Raw genomic sequence first — 17636 nt, forward strand, 5'->3', positions numbered from 1 at the left:
TATCACCTTCAAAATGTTAAAATGAGAGAGCACTTTTTCATTTTGAGAAATCAGGACAACATCAGTGATAGTAAGGCTAAGAGAATGAATCTAGAAGATAAAAGAGAATTAATCAAGTTCTGTTTTCAATCATTTAAGCTAGATATGTACATAATTAGAAATTTCCAATGCTGGTTTATTTCAAATAAATGAGAATTTACTGCATAATGCTTTTATATCATTTTGCTGACAAATATTCTATTTAGCTTTTTGCCTTTTCTATTTAATTAGAACTCATCTAGATTTGCCTTTTAATAACTATTCTCTAGTTTTGTCATCTGGATTACATCAGTCATGCAGCATGAACTGGGAAAATTCTGTTAAGGATTATCTCCTTGAAGTTTTTATCCAAGGAGCTAACAGATTGTAAGTGCTGGCTCATAAAAAGGAGCTTTTTTGCTAAATTTAACTTTCCCACTCATTAATGGTCTTTTCAGGCTTCATTATGTTTTATCAATTTCAATAGAGTTCACTTTCTAGACAATAATTCATTAACTGGAATTTTGTATATATTGAAATAAATTTACATAATATTTCCTCACAAAGAACAACATCAGTATCTGTGTTAATAATATCCCTCTTGTTATTCATGCTGCTATAATTGTGTCATTTTTCTTTTCTTTTATCAAATTGGAAAAATTGGGTAAGTCTACGAGTGTTTTTTAAAATTAATTTCTAATTTAAATTGGAAAAATTGGATAAGTCTATGAGTGTTTTTTAAAATTAATTTCTAGTTTAAATTGCATTAACTACTTCCTTCTGTTAGCATTCGTTTTATTTTAACTTTTTCACTTGACTGCTTATTTTTTTCAAGTTTTATCAAGTGCCTAATATATGAGAAAGACACTGGAATAGGAGCTGAGGTGGGAGATAACAAAAAGTCCCATCCCTTAATTTTAGTTTTCTGTATGCATCGAAGGATGTTAATTTCACACTGAGTAGCGGTTTGGCTACATCTCACAAATTTTGAAATACAAACATTTTAGTACCAGTCCTCTCTGAATGGGTTATAATTTAAAATTTGACTTTCAGTTTAATCTATTACTTGTTTTATACATATAGATTATTATACATTTCCAAGAGGAGGTGCAAATTATTACCCAATTACTTACTAATTGCAAAAAAATAAGCTAGTTTTATAATGAGAGATCTGGCAGTCACAGATACCTGTGAAGTGTTCTTGCTAAAAATGTTTAACAAGAGGCAAATCAAGCTTCTACTTAAGTTCCAATTTAGAAACAGTGTAACAAGATGAACAACATTATGAGGAAATAAATTTGACAAACCAAGAACTTAAGACATTCTAAGACAACTGTGATGGATTCTTCAAAAAAACATAACCATGAAACAAAGATGGGGGAGTGCTGTTCAGTTTAAAAGTGACATAACCACTAACAAGTATGAGCCTGGAGAGTGAATCCTTGTTAAAAGATATTCTTGAGAATATTAGGGAAAATTAAATATGGACTGAATATTAGAATGTATAGAATTAATTTTTAAGGTATGATTATAATATTTTGGTAATATCCTAACTTCTAGGATACAAACTGATTTATTGAGGGTAAAGTGATACAATGTTTACAATTTATTATTAAATGGTACAGCAAAAATTATATTTTATAGAAAAATGAAGCAAATATACAAAGTGTAAATTTTCAAATCTAGGTGAAGGGTAAATGGATGTTCATTACAGAATGCGTTCTATGTTTCTGTCAGAAATTTTTCATAATAAAGTTGGTAAATATTTTCTAGGCAGTTTGCTCTTTGTTATCCTTTTAACTTCTATATTATTGGTAAAATCCTTCACACCATTCCCTGATGTTTCACCAGCTATATTCTTAATATTCTCACACTCATTAAATCCTTAGGGTTACTTTTCAGCTCTAATTTTCTGGTAGAACTTAAGCAATGAAGTCTGCATTTGATCTTTACATGTTCTTTATATTCTTATGGATTTTATCAAAGATGAATTTCCTGAAATACAATAAGTGATGAATGGCTTTCTAAATTTGTTACCTTCATTATGTCTTTCTTTATATTAAGAAACTCATTAAGTATAATGTTGATAATAATAAAAATTATCATATCTATTTTTCATTCAAAGGAGTTTTTTGGCCAGGTAGTTTTTGCAAAATTGTACATGTTATAAACTATCAACCACACTTTTAGGTGGGTACCATTTTATAAATGACACACAGAAGGGTAAATATGTTGCCCACTATCACACAGATAGTAAAGGCAATGATGATAAGTATATGTCATTGATTAAAAACTTCCCCACAATTATTTTGATGACAAATTGAAATTATAATGGAGTATTCATAGTTCAGGCATACAAAAATGTAATCTGGCAGACACTGAGGATCTGGTCTGAGACACATTCATGCATCACTGAGAACTTGAATTTTCTCTGAATTGTATTAAACTCAAGGACAGCACCAGCTGTTTTCAAAACAGTATTTGCTAGCAGCTGCTAGTTGCAACCTTGTAGTTTAAAAGTCTCCCACCCCCTGACACAATTATGTAACCCCAAAGCATCCTTGTTTAACAAGCACCCTTACCTCTTGCGCCAGCTCACATCCTAATTCTTGACAACTTATGTAACTTTGCAGTTTTTTACCTTTTTAAGCCTACCCCATTTTATAGTCCAGCAGAACACAATTCGAGTGGGTTGTGTGTCTTGGGCTGCAGTTCTAACAAACCCCAAATAAAAGCGCTTTTTTCCTTTTTTTCTTCAACCAGGTCTCTGTTCTTGGAATTCTTGGTTAACAGTTACATTAACAGGTTTATTTCCTAATACGAACTTCCTAAAATTTAAGAAGGATTGAGAGGTATTAGAAGGCTGTTACACACTTATTAAATTAACATGTCTGGAAAGAGTCACATTCACAGAATTTCTTTCTGGCATGAATATTTTGCTATTCTGTAAACAGAAAATGACATGGAAAGGCTTTCCTATATTCCGTTACATTCTGAATTCTCTGATGCCAATAAAGATGTGAATGTTGTCTAAAGACCTTCCTACATAACTTATAGGGTTTCTCAGCAGTAGAAAACTCTGATGTTCAGTAAAGTATGAATTAATTCTAAAGGCCTTCCCACATTCTTTACACTCACAGGATTTCTCACCAATATGAATTCTTTGATATGGTCTAAGGTCTCCACTATGACTAAAGGCCTTTCCACATTCCTTACATTCATAGGGTTTTATACCCGTATGAATTTTCTGCTGTTGAGTCAACTGTCCACATCAACTAAAGGCCTTATCACATTCTTTACATACGTAGAGTTTTAAACCAGAATGAATTCTCAGATGTTCTTTTAGATCTGTTCTATGAATAAAGGCCTTTCCATGTTCTTTACATTCATAGGGCTTTTCACCAGTGTGAATTATCTGATGCTCAGTAAAATAGAAACTAAATTTAAAGGCCTTCCCGCATTCTATACATTTGTAGGGTTTCACATCAGTATTAATTTTCTTATGTACACTAGCTTGAGAATATACTCCCACAAGTCTTCCCACATTCCTTACATTCATATGATTTCTTACCAGTATGCATTCTATGATGTACTCTAAGGTTGCCATTACAACTAAAAGCCTTCCCACATACCTTACAGTCGAAAGGTTTTATACCAGTATGAACTGTTTTATGTCAATTAAACTGTTCACACACACTAAAGGTTTTTTCATATTGCTTACATTCATAAGGTTTCTTACCTGTATGTATTCTTCTGTGTTCAATGAGGTAAAAATCAAGTCTAAAGGCCTTCCCACATTCCTTAACATTCACAGGGCTTCTTGCCTGTATGAATTTTCTGCTGACAGGTAAGTTGACCACATGCACTAAAAGTTTTCCCACATTCCTTACATTCACAGGGTTTCTTGCCTGTATGAATTTTCTGCTGACAGGTAAGTTGACCACATGCACTAAAAGTTTTCCCACATTCCTTACATTCACAGGGTTTCTTGCCTGTATGAATTTTCTGATGCTGTGTAAGGAAAAAAACAAGTAGAAAAGCTTTTCCACAATCTTGACATTCATAGGGTTTCTCACCAGTACAAAATCTCTGATGCAGAGTAAGCTGATAGCTACAACTAAAGACCTTCCCATATACATTACATTCATAGTTTCTCACCAGTATGAATTTTCTGATGTACACTTAGACACTTTTTTTTTTTGGCCACACCGCGTGGCTTGCGGGATCCTAGTTCCCCGACCAGGGATTGAACCTGGGCCGACGGCAGTGAAAGCACCAAGTCCTAACTACCGGACAGCTAGGGAACTCCCGATAGACACTATTAAAGGTATTCCCACATTCTTTACAATCAAAAGTTTATCACCAGAATGAATTTCCTCATGTTGAACAAAATTTGAGCCACAGCTAAAGGGTTTTCCACATTCCCTATATTCATAAAGTTTCTGACTATTATGAATTCTCTGATTCAGAGTAAAAGATGAATGTTTTCTACATGTTGGCATGTTATAGATGATTTTCACTTGACTGAGATATCTATCTCGAGGTCCCTGTTGACCCTCAAACTCACTTTTGCTCTGCCACTCATTTCTCAAAATAGATCCTTTAAGACAAGGAGTTTTACTTCCTCCTATTATCTTCCATCAGGATAAACTGATTTCATAAATGTCCTCTGGAGATAACTTCTTGGTCTTATACCTGGAGAGTAAACCTAAAAGAAAACAAAAAAGCAAACAAAGATAACTTTCTAGCAGCCAGCAAAACATACAGTTTCTATCTTAAAAATAGGATACAAAATGAAAACAATTCTTGAAAAGAAATAAATGGCTTAAAACTTTCAATATAATTAGGTAGTTTTAAATCAAAACAATATGAGCTGAGAGAATAATGAGAGATTATGTAAGATTGTGGTGATTTGAAATTTAGGTGTCAATCAGAATAATCTGGAGAGCTTCTTACAAGTACAGCTATTTGGGTACGACCCCAGACCAAGGTGAATCAAATCTAAAGGAGTAATTGGGCATCTACATGTTTAATAACTTCACAAGATGATTCCAATATAAATCAAAGTTTAGGAGTTCCCATTTAATAGTATTAATCATTTCCTTTACTCTTAGAATAAAATCCAAACATGTTACCATAGAATATAATATGGCCTTTGCTTACCTAAAGACTTCTCTGGAAGAAACTGTCCTCTTTACTCTCTTAGGACACTTGCTACTGTTCAGCTCCTAGATTATGCCCACAACCTTTCCATTTCATACAGCTTTTTACAGGGTATTTCATCTCCTAAGAATCACCTCTCCTGGGCTCAATGAAAGGCTGACTATTCATCCTTTCATCTTAGGTTAAACATTTCTTGCAAAGAAATGCTTGCCCTGCTGACTATAAGTAGATCCATGTTTATTCTCAATCACAACATCATGATTCTTTTCTTCATGTCACAGTTTTCAACACATATACATAAATTTTCACTTTGCTTTGCTGTTTCTGATCCCCAAACCATCCCAAAGGAATATATAATTCCTATTTCGTTCAAAATAAATAAATTGACTGGGACATAGCAGGTGTTAACTGATTAACTTTAGAATAAAATGATAACTGTCAAACTATGATACTAAATGAAAATATTACAAAGTCACTGTAATGCAGTTGAATATCATAATAATCACTTAAATAATTTCACAACACTCAAAAGACATTTCTCCCTACCTCTAATCTCTCATATCTTACTGCAGTGATTAAGTGCACTTCTTCCTACTTTACTTCCTATATATATATAGGAACTAAAGGAAATTCAAGGTAGCTCAGCCAAATGTGTAAAAGGAAAAAGGTCCTTGTTTTACCTAATAATTCTTTAAGCAGTTATCCAATCAAACAGAGATGTCTCCACCAATATTGTTCATTCCCTGCTGCGCATAGAGATGTGTATAATGAACATATATTCAGTTGAGTTTCACTATTATTCAACCCTCCTAGATGCTCAGTCTGCTTACTTCATAACATTTCACAGATTTCCCTTCTATCCCCTTACATTTAGAACCAACCATTCTTATTCTTTATGGAAAAGTATCTGAATGATTTTTAGATATTATAGCAGTTATGTATCATATTAAACAGTTATTTAAAAACTGAACAAGGAGACCATAATTTTGGAGAGAGCAGAGTAAGTGAATGGTATGAGGAAATTGTCTGGGGAAACTAGGAGTGTCAGGGAATCTATTAAAAAGGATATTTGGGATAAAACCTGGAGGGTGGCAATCTAGATAAAAGAAGAGCCTATGAAAAATCTAAATAGTGGTTGTAAGGTTCAATTTGAAATGAATGGAGAAGTAGTTTTCTGTGATTACAATATAAGTATAAAAATGGAGGGAGGGGGCTTCCCTGGTGGCGCAGTGGTTGAGAGTCCACCTGCCGATGCAGGGGACACGGGTTCGTGCCCCGGTCCGGGAAGATCCCACATGCTGCCGAGTGGCTGGGCCCGTGAGCCATGTCTGCTGAGCCTGCGCGTCCGGAGCCTGTGCTCCGCAACGGGAGAGGCCACAACAGTGAGAGGCCCGCGTACCACCAAAAAAATAAAATAAAATAAAAAAGTAAAAAAAATTAAAAAGGAGGGTGTTTGAAACAAAACAATCTCTGAATATAACACAATAAAAATTTAAATAATAACAGCAAAAAATTGAAAGCTTTTCTATTTGTAAACAATGTACTTAACTAAGCCACTGTTGTTTCAATGAGGAAATACAAATTAAAATATCAGGGACTTCCCTGGTGGTCCAGTGGGTAAGACTCTGTGCTCCCAATGCAGGGGGCCTGGGTTCGATCCCTTGCTGGGGAACTAGAACTGCATGCATGCCACAACTAAGAGTTTGCATGCCGCAGCAAAGATCCTGTGTGCCACAACTAAGACCCGGCACAGCCTAAATAAATAAATAAATATTAAAAACAATTAAAATATCAGACTTTATAGAAAATTTTGATGACAAAAATAACATCAGAATGGATGGCATACCAATTTAGTGCTCAGAAAAAAAGTCAAAGACTTAAATGGTTATATTAACCTAAATATAAGACTGAACTAAGCACCCTACAAAAAAGATAAAAAAGGCATGTAAGCTGAAGTAAAGCAAAAGAAAGGAATAAAGACAAAATGTAATCAGTCAAAAAATACAAAAAGATGGGGTAAACAAATAAAATAGCTCATTCTTAAAAACAAATCAGTAAGAGAAATAAATTCTTGGCCTACCTAATAAAGAAAAAAGAGGAAGGGAAAACTTTTAAATGACAAAGGGGAAATGTCTAAAAGAATATATTTTTTTAATTATGCAAGATTATTTTGTAAATGAATTTTAATCTATATGTGAAACAGTTTTTTATTTTTAGGAAAAGAACTGATCAAAACCAACTCTAAAAAAGATAAAGTGTTGGGCTTCCCTGGTGGCGCAGTGGTTGAGAGTCCGCCTGCCAATGCAGGGGACACAGGTTCGTGCCCTGGTTCAGGAAGATCCCACATGCTGCGGAGCAGCTAGGCCCGTGAGCCATGGCTGCTGAGCCTGCACGTCCAGAGCCTGTGCTCCACAATGGGAGAGGCCACAGCGGTGAGAGACCCGTGTACCGCAAAAAAATAAAATAAAAAAATAAAATGTAAATAGACCAACTTCTCTTGAAGGAACAGAGAAGCCCGTCAATGAATTATTCCCTAGGAAAGGTAACAGTAATGCACATTCCTATCACCCAAACTGTGGTCTTTAAGTATTATTCCCTACAAATATCAACCTGAGCTCTCTGGAGAATTTGCAGATTCCTAATCTAAAGCAAGGAAGGTATGTGTGTCCATGATTTCCCATGCCAAAAAGTAAGGAAGTGAGTGATGTCAAAATAACATAGGAAACAGCTTAAGAAGCAACCCAGGCTAACAGTGAGACAACAGGAGAGAGCAAGAGTGAGGGAGGGAGATGGATGATCATTCATTGAAATGCATTTAATCAATGAATATATATATATATATATGTGAATATATATATATATATATATATATGTGAAAGAGCATTTCCAATGTCAGCAAGGTGGCTATTTAAATAACTGTACTTGGAAAGTTGATAGTTCAAAAGGAAAAAAAAGCACATTTTCTGCTTTTCTAAATTAAGAACTACTGTTCAAATTCATCAATAAGAAAGTAAAAGGTAAGCCATCATATGCAAGATATTATATATGAAATACACACATACACCCCAACCCTAGTTTCTTTGGAGTACTTGTGGATTTCTGATCTGAAGCAGAGAAGGTATGAGTTGAGTCCAGGATTTCCTGTACCAAAAAAGCAAGGAAGATTTCAAAGATTAATGGGTGATGGGTAGATTAATGTGTGGAGATATAGGTATACATAGATAGGGATAGCTATACATAGATATTTAGCTATACAGATACAGATATATCTCAAGTTGTATCCAGAATAAAAATCAACTCCTAAAATCCAGTAAGAAAAACCCCAGCCAGCCAAATAGAACACTGTGTGGAAGACTTCAATGGGCATTTCTTAAAAGAGGGTATCCAAATAGTCAACAAAAATAAAGCAGTACTGCAATTTTCAGGGAAATGCGAATTAAAACACAATGCTACCAACTACTCAACAAAATGGCTAAAATGAAAAGATGGGAGAGAAACAATATCAAATGCCTTTAAGGCTGCATAACAAGAAGAATTCTCTTATACACTAATAGTGGGAATGCATGCTAGCAAAGCTGCTTAGGAAAATTGAAAGTATCACAGTTCAACATATATATCCAGTGTCACCAAATTCCACTCCTAAGTAGACTCTTAACAAAAATTTGTAAATATACTCCTTGTTACTCAAATGTATTTGTTACTCAAATCTCAACAGATTTCCAATCTGTGCATTTTCCATCCAGTGTGAAGACACCCAGGAAAGGTCCTTCCTAGCACTGAGGGAGAAAAGGCTGCTGAACCAGGAAAAACCTGACTCTTGATCAGCAATGCTTTCAGAGAAAGATCTTTTATTTTTTTAACTGAAGTACAGTTGATTTACAATGCTGTGTTAGTTTCGGGTGTCAGAGAAAGATCATGATCAAAAGGGGAAAATGTGAAAATTAACAAACAAACTAATTTAAAAAGGAGTTGGGAGGCCAGGAGGCGGAGTTCTTAAAACCAACCACTCATGTCAATTGCATACCCAATAGGAAGAGAGGTACTTTGCATCTCCAACAGGAAGAAGGATACTACTTTACTACCAAGTAGGAGGAAGAGCTTTTCCTTTCCTGGCAACAGCCCAGCCAGTGAGCGACTGTCACAACTCAGCCAATAAAATGCCACTCACTTCAAACGCCTGGTTTCCTCCAATGAACTCTTCGTAATAGCCACTCCCACTCCCTCTTCTCCTCTATAAAACAAAACAAAACAAAAAAACTATCTCCTTTGGACTTGCCTGTGGTTTGCCATAGATTGCATGTCCTTAATCGCAATTCTTTGCTGTTCCCAAATAAACCCATTTTGCTGGTAAAATAACTGGCTAATATATTGTTTTAGGTAAACAATTGGAAGACTAAACATCATAAAGATGTTAGTTCATTAAGAAATGTAATGTAAGGCCAATTAGAATATAACAAGAGGAGGAGCTTCAAGATGGCAGAAGAGTAAGACATGGACATCACCTTCCTCCCCACAAATACATCAGAAATACATCTACATGTGGAACAATTCCTACAGAACACCTACTGAACGCTGGCAGAAGACCTCAGACTGCCCAAAAGGCAAGAAACTCCCCACATACATGGGTAGGGCAAAAGAAAAAAGAAAAAACAGAGACAAAAGAATAGGGACGGGACCTGCACCAGTGGGAGGGAGCTGTGAAGGAGGAAAGGTTTCCACACGTTAGGAAGCCCCTTCGTGGGCAGAGACTGTGGGTGGGGGAAAGGGGAAGCTTCAGAGCCACAGAGAATAGCACAGCAACAGGGGTGCAGAGGGCAAAGTGGAGAGATTCCTGCACAGAGGATCAGTGCCGACCAGCACTCACCAGCCCGAGAGGCTTGTCTGCTCACCCGCCGGAATGGGTTGGGGCTGGGAGCTGAGGCTCTGGCTTCAGGGGGATCCCAGGGAGAGGACTGGTGTTGGCTGCGTGAACACAGCCTGAAGGGGCTAGTGCTCCACAGCTAACCGGGAGGGAGTCTGGGAAAAAGTCTGGAGCTGCTGAAGAGGCAAGAGACTTTTTCTTGCCTCTTTGTTTCCTGTTGCGCGAGAAGAGGGGATTAAGAGCGCCACTTAAAGGAGCTCCAGAGACTGGCGCGAGGCGCAGCTATCAGCACAGATGCCAGAGACGGGCATGAGACACTAAGGCTGCTGCTGCCGCCACCAAGAAGCCTGTGTGTGAGCACAGATCACTATCCACACCCACCTTCTGGGGAGCCCGTGCAGCCCGCCACTGCCAGGGTCCCGTGATCCAGGGACAACTTCCCTGGAAGAACACACGGCACGCCTCAGGCTGCTGCAACGTCATGCCTGCCTCTGCCGCCGCAGGCTTGCCCTGCTCTCCGTACCCCTCCCTCTCCATGGCCTGAGTGAGCCAGAGCCCCCGAATCAGCTGCTCCTTTAACCCCATCCTGTCTGAGCAAAGAACAGACGCCCTCAGGTGACCTACACGCAGAGGCGGGTCCAAATCCAAACCTGAACCCCAGGAGCTGTGCGAAAAAAGAACAGAAAGGGAAATTTCTCCCAGCAGCCTCAGAAGCAGCAGATTAAATCTCCACAATCAACTTGATGTACCCTACATCTGTGGAATACCTGAATAGACAAAGAATCATCCCAAATTGAGAAGGTGGACTTTGGGAGCAAGGACATATATATTGTTTTCCCTTTTCCTCATTTTGTGAGTGTGTATGTGTATGCTTCTGTGTGTGATTTTCTCTGTATAGCTTTGCTTTTACCATTTATCCTAGGGTTCTGTCCGTCCTTTTTTTTTTTGGTTTGTATTTGTTTTTAGTATAATTGTTAGCACTTGTTATCATTGGTGGATTTGTTTTTTGGTTTGGTTGCTCTCTTCTTTCTTGCTTTCTTTTTTTAAATTACATTAAAAAAATTTTTTAAATACTTATCTTTTTTTTTTGTAAAATACTTATCTTTTTAAATAACTTTTTTATTTTATCTTCTTCTTTCTTTCTTTCTTTTTTTTTTTTTTCTCACTTTTATTCTGAGTCATGTGGATGACAGGCTCTTGGTGCTCCAGCCAGGTGACAGGGTTGTGCCTCTGAGGTGGGATAGCCAAGTTCAGGACACTGGTCCACAAGAGACCTCCCAGCTCCACATAATATCAAATGGCAAAAATCTCCCAGAGATCTCCATCTCAACACCAAGACCCAGCTCCACTCAATGACCAGCAAGGTACAGTGCTGGACACCCTATGCCAAACAACTAGCAAGACAGGAACACAACCCCATCCATTAGCAGAAAATCATAATAAGGCCACACACCCCCCAAAATCATAAAATCATATGATAAAATTATATGGTCATAATAAGGCCACACACACCCCAAAACACACCACCAGACATGGACCTGCCCACCAGAAAGAAAAGATCCAGCCTCATCCCCCAGAACACAGGCACTAATCCCCTCCACCAGGAAGCCTACACAACCCACTGAACCAACTTTAGCCACTGGGGACAGACAACAAAAACAACAGGAACTATGAACCAGCAGCCTGCGAAAAGGAGACCCCAAACACAGTAAGTTAAGCAAAATGAGAAGACAGAGAAACACACAGCAGATGAAGGACAAGGCAGAAACCCACCAGACCTAACAAATGAAGAGGAAATAGGCAGTCTACCTGAAAAAGAATTCAGAATAATGATAGTAAAGATGATCCAAAATCTTCTAAATAGAATGGAGAAAATACAAGAAACGTTTAACAAGGACCTAGAAGAACTAAAGATGAAACAAGCAACAATGAACAACACAATAAATGAAATTAAAAATTCTCTAGAAGGGGTCATAGCAGAATAACTGAGGCAGAAGAACGGATAAGTGACCTGGAAGATAAAATAGTGGAAATAACTACTGCAGAGCAGAATAAAGAATAAAGAGAATTGAGGACAGTCTCAGAGACCTCTGGGACAACATTAAACACACCAACATTCGAATTACAGGGGTCCCAGAAGAAAAAGAGAAAAAGAAAGGGACTGAGAAAATATTTGAAGAGATTATAGTTGAAAACTTACCTAATATGGGAAAGGAAATAGTTAATCAAGTCCAGGAAGCACAGAGAGTCCCATACAGGATAAATCCAAGGAGAAACACACCAAGACACATATTAATCAAACTATCAAAAATTAAATACAAAGAAAAAATATTAAAAGCAGCATGGGAAAAACAACAAATAACACACAAGGGAATCCCCATAAGGTTAACAGCTGATCTTTCAGCAGAAACTCTGCAAGCCAGAAGGGAGTGGCAGGACATATTTAAAGTGATGAAGGAGAAAAACCTACAACCAAGATTACTCTACCCAGCACGGATCTCATTCAAATTTGACGGAGAAATTAAAACCTTTACAGACAAGCAAAAGCTAAGAGAATTCAGCACCACCAAACCAGCTTTTACAACAAATGCTAAAGGAATTTTTCTAGGCAAGAAACACAACAGAAGGAAAAGACCTACAATAACAAACCCAAAACAATTAAGAAAATGGTAATAGGAACATACATATCAATAATTACCTTAAATGTAAATGGATTAAATGCTCCAACCAAAAGACACAGATTGGCTGAATGGATACAAAAACAAGACCCATATATATGCTGTCTACAAGAGACCCACTTGAGACCTAGGGACACATACAAACTGAAAGTAAGGGGATGGAAAAAGATATTCCATGCAAATGGAAATCAAAAGAAAGCTGGAGTAGCAACTCTCATATCAGACAAAATGACTTTAAAACAAAGACTATTACAAGAGACATAAAAGGACACTACATAATGATCAAGGGATCAATCCAAGAAGAAGATATAACAATTGTAAATATTTATGCACCCAACATAGGAGCACCTCAATACATAAGGCAAATACTAACAGCCATAAAAGGGGAAATCAACTGGAACACAATCATAGTAGGGGACTTTAACAACCCACTTTCACCAATGGACAGATCATCCAAAATGAAAATAAATAAGGAAACACAAGCTTTAAATGATACATTAAATAAGATGGGCTTAATTGATATTTATAGGACATTCCAACCAAAGACAACAGAATACACTATCTTCTCAAGTGCTCATGGAACACTCTCCAGGATAAATCATATCTTGGGTCACAAATAAAGCCTTGGTAAATTTAAGAAAATTGAAATCATATCAAGTATCTTTTATGACCACAATGCTATGATACTAGATATCAATTACAAGAAAAAATCTGTAAAAAATACAAACACATGGAGACTAAACAATACAGTACTTAATAACAAAGAGATCACTGAAGGAATCAAAGAGGAAATTAAAAAATACCTAGAAACAAATGACAATGAAAACACGACGACCCAAAACCTATGGGATGCAGCAAAAGCAGTTCTAAGAGGGAAGTTTATAGCAATACAATCCTACCTCAAGAAACAAGAAACATCTCAAATAAACAACTTAACCTTACACCTAAAGCAACTAGAGAGAGAAGAACAAAAAACCCCCAAAGTTAGAAGAAGGAAAGAAATCATAAAGATCAGATCAGAAATAAATATAAAAGAAATGAAGGAAACAATAGCAAAGATCAATAAAACTAAAAGCTGGTTCTTTGAGAAGATAAACAACATCAATAAACCATTAGCCAGACTCATCAAGAAAAAATGGGAGAAGACTCAAATCAATAGAATTCGAAATGAAAAAGGAGAAGTAACAACTGACACTGCAGAAATACGAAGGATCATGAGAGATTACTACAAGCAACTCTACGCCAAAAAAATGGACAAACTGGAAGAAATGGACAAATTCTTAGAAATGCACAACCTTCCGAAACTGAACCAGGAAGAAATAGAAAATATGAACAGACAAATCACAAGCATGAAATTGAAACTGTGATTAAAAATCTTCCAAAACACAAAAGCCCAGGCCCAGAGGGCTTCACAGGTGAATTATATCAAACATTTAGAGAAGAGCTAACACTTATCCTTCTCAAACTCTTCCAAAATATAGCAGAGGAAGGAAGACTCTCAAACTCATTGTACGAGGCCAGCATCACTCTGATACCAAAACCAGACAAAGATGTCACAAAGAAAGAAAACTACAGGCCAATATCACTGATGAACATAGATGCAAAAATCCTCAACAAAAAACTAGCAAACAGAATCTAACAGCACATTAAAAAGATCACACAACATGATCAAGTTGAGTTTATCCCAGGAATGCAAGGATTCTTCAATATATGCAAATCAATCAATGTGATACACCATATTAACAAATTGAAGGAGAAAAACCGTATGAGCATCTTAATAGATGCAGAGAAAGCTTTTGACAAAATTCAACACCCATTTATGATAAAAACCCTCCAGAATGTAGGCATAGAGGGAACTTTCCTCAACATAATAAAGGCCATATATGACAAACCCACAGCCAACATCGTCCTCAATGGTGAAAAACTGAAACCATTTCCACTAAGATCAGGAACAGGATAAGGTTGTCCACTCTCACCACTATTAGTCAACATAATTTTGGAAGTTTTAGCCACAGCAATCAGAGAAGAAATAAAAGGAATCCAAATCAGAAAAGAAGAAGTAAAGCTGTCACTGTTTGCAGATGACATGATACTATACATAGAGAATCCTAAAGGTGGTACCAGAAAACTACTAGAACTAATCAATGAATTTGGTAAAGTAGCAGGATACAAAATTAATGCACAGAAATCTTGCATTCCTATACACTAATGATGAAAAATCTGAAAGTGAAATTAAGACAACACTCCCATTTACCACTGCAACAAAAAGAATAAAATATCTAGGAATAAACCTACCTAAGGAGACAAAAGACCTGTATGCAGAAAATTATAAGACACTGATGAAAGAAATTAAAGATGATACAAATAGATGCAGAGATATACCATGTTCTTGGATTGGAAGAATTAACATTGTGAAAATGACTCTACTACCCAAAGCAATCTACAGATTCAATGCAATCCCTATCAAACATACCACTGGCACAGAACTAGAACAAAAAATTTCACAATTTGTATGGAAATACAAAAGATCCCGAATAGCCAAAGCAATCTTGAGAAAGACAAACGGAGCTGGAGGAATCAGGCTCTCTGATTTCAGACTATACTACAAAGCTACAGTAATCAAGACAGCATGGTACTGGCACAAAAACAGAAATACAGATCAATGGAACAGGATAGAAAGCCCAGAGATAAACCCACGCACATATGGTCACTTACCTTTGATAAAGGAGGCAAGAATATACAGTGGAAAAAAGACAGCCTCTTCAATAAGTGGTGCTGGGAAAACAGGACAGCTACATGTAAAAGAATGAAATTAGAATACTCCCTAACACCATACACAAAAATAAACTCAAAATAGATTAGAGACCTAAATGTAAGACCAGACACTATAAAACTTAGAGGAAAACATAGGAAGAACACTCTGACATAAATCACAGCAAGATCTTTTTTGATCCACCTCCTAGAGTAATGGAAATAAAAACAAAAATAAACAAATGGGACCTAATGACACTTAAAAGCTTTTGCACAGCAAAGGAAACCATAAAGAAGATGAAAAGAGAACCCTCAGAATGGGAGAAAATATTTGCAAATGAATCAACAAAGGATTAATCTCCAAAATATATAAACAGCTCATGCAGCTCAATATTAAAAAAACAAATCACCCAATCCAAAAATGGGCAGAAGAACTAAATAGACTTTTCTCCAAAAAAGACATACAGGTGACCAAGAAGCACATGAAAAGCTGCTCAATATCACTAATTATTAGAGAAATGCAAATCAAAACTGCAATGAGGTTATCACCTCACACCAGTTAGAATGGGCATCATCAGAAAATCTACAAACAACAAATGCTGGAGAGGGTGTGAAGAAAAGGGAACTCTCTTGCACTGTTGGTGGGAATGTAAATTGGTACAGCCACTATGGAGAATAGTATGGAGGTTCCTTAAAAAACTAAAAATAGAATTACCATATGATCCAGCAATCCCAGTACTGGGCATATACCCAGGGAAAACCATAATTCAAAAAGACACATGCACCTCAATGTTCACTGCAGCACTATTTACAATAGCCAGGTCATGGAAGCAACCTAAATGCCCATCGACAGATGAATGGATAAAGATGTGGTACATACATACAGTGGAATATTACTCAGCCATAAAAAGGAACGAATTTGGGTCATTTGTTGAGATGTGGATGGATATAGAGACTGTCATACAGAGTGAAGGAAGTCAGAAAGAGAAAGACAAATATCGTGTATTAATGCATATATGTGGAACCTAGAAAAATGGTACAGATGAACCAGTTTTCAGGGCAGAAATTGAGACATAGATGTAGAGAACAAACGTATGGACACCAAGCGGGGAAGGCGGCATGGTGGTGCGAGTGGTGGTGTGATGAATTGTGCAATTGGGATAGACATGTATCCACTGATGTGTATAAAATTGATGACCAATAAGAACCTGCTGTATAAAAAAATAAATTAAATTTAAAAATTAAAAAAATATAGGTTGTCCTGAAGAGGTTAAAAAATCTCATTGTTTCCATAGGATTCAAAAGTCATGTGCTACTCCAAAGGCATAGTGACTGTCAGTATAAATAATTGCTATCTGGTCTTAGTTGGCAAGCTCTGGTTAAGGCAATTAATAGAGGTTATTCTGCTGACTTTGTTTTTGGTATATAAGAGCTTTCATTTATGTCCACTGTGGGCATTACTACATATCCAACTTCATAATGTACCTGCTCATTCTTTAAGTAGGACCCATCTGTAATTCAAATTAGATCAGCATTACCAATAGGAGCTTTTTGTAATTCATTCCTGGGAGCAAGATGATAATCAGTTAACAAAATGAAGTCATGTGTTTTCTTTCTGTGGTTCTGGAAGCAAAGTTGCAAGGTTAAGGTTATTACATTGAACCAAAGTAATATTAGGTGCAGAAAGCAACAATATTTCTTAAGAAGTTAGTCAGCTTACAGAATACTGCTGAGTGTGGTAAGAGTTTAGAAGACTCTCAACTGAGTGTGGGACATAAAATAAATAGTTAAAGGGGACCCCATTTCTATTTCTTCAGTAACCTTACACAAGCAAGCCACTGTTGAAACAGCCCTCATAAAAAGTGGAAGTCCTTTCACTTCTGGGTCTAATTTTGCTTTGGAGCATAAAGGCAATTCATCTATAAGCATTTTTGCAAAAGCATAAGAGTAAGACAGCAACTGCCTATAAATGAAAAAAGACTTAAAATTTAAAGCATGGTTAGTGACTTCCCTGGTGGTCCAGTGGTTAGGATGCCATGCTCCCAATGCAGGGGGCCTGGGTTCAATCCCTGGTCAGGGAACTAGATCCCACATGCATGCCACAACTAAGAGTCCACATGCCACAACTAAAATATCCTGCATGAAGCAACTGAAGGATCTTGCAT

The 17636-nt window shown here is 36.8% G+C and overlaps 1 long non-coding RNA gene across 1 annotated transcript in view; it reads right to left on the reverse strand.

The window, feature by feature from the left end:
* Positions 1-3895: 3895 nt before the first annotated feature.
* The window catches only part of LOC309836858, a 35299-nt gene continuing 21558 nt past the window's right edge, over positions 3896-17636 (reverse strand). The window contains exons 3-4 of the long non-coding RNA XR_014298184.1: positions 4586-4726; positions 3896-4029 (exon numbers count right to left, since the gene is read on the reverse strand). This is a non-coding gene — a long non-coding RNA (uncharacterized lncRNA). The remainder of the gene's footprint in view (positions 4030-4585; positions 4727-17636) is intronic.

Source organism: Grampus griseus, assembly GCF_964374135.1.
Source record: "Grampus griseus genome assembly, chromosome: 19".
NCBI classification, from domain to species: Eukaryota; Metazoa; Chordata; class Mammalia; order Artiodactyla; family Delphinidae; genus Grampus; species Grampus griseus.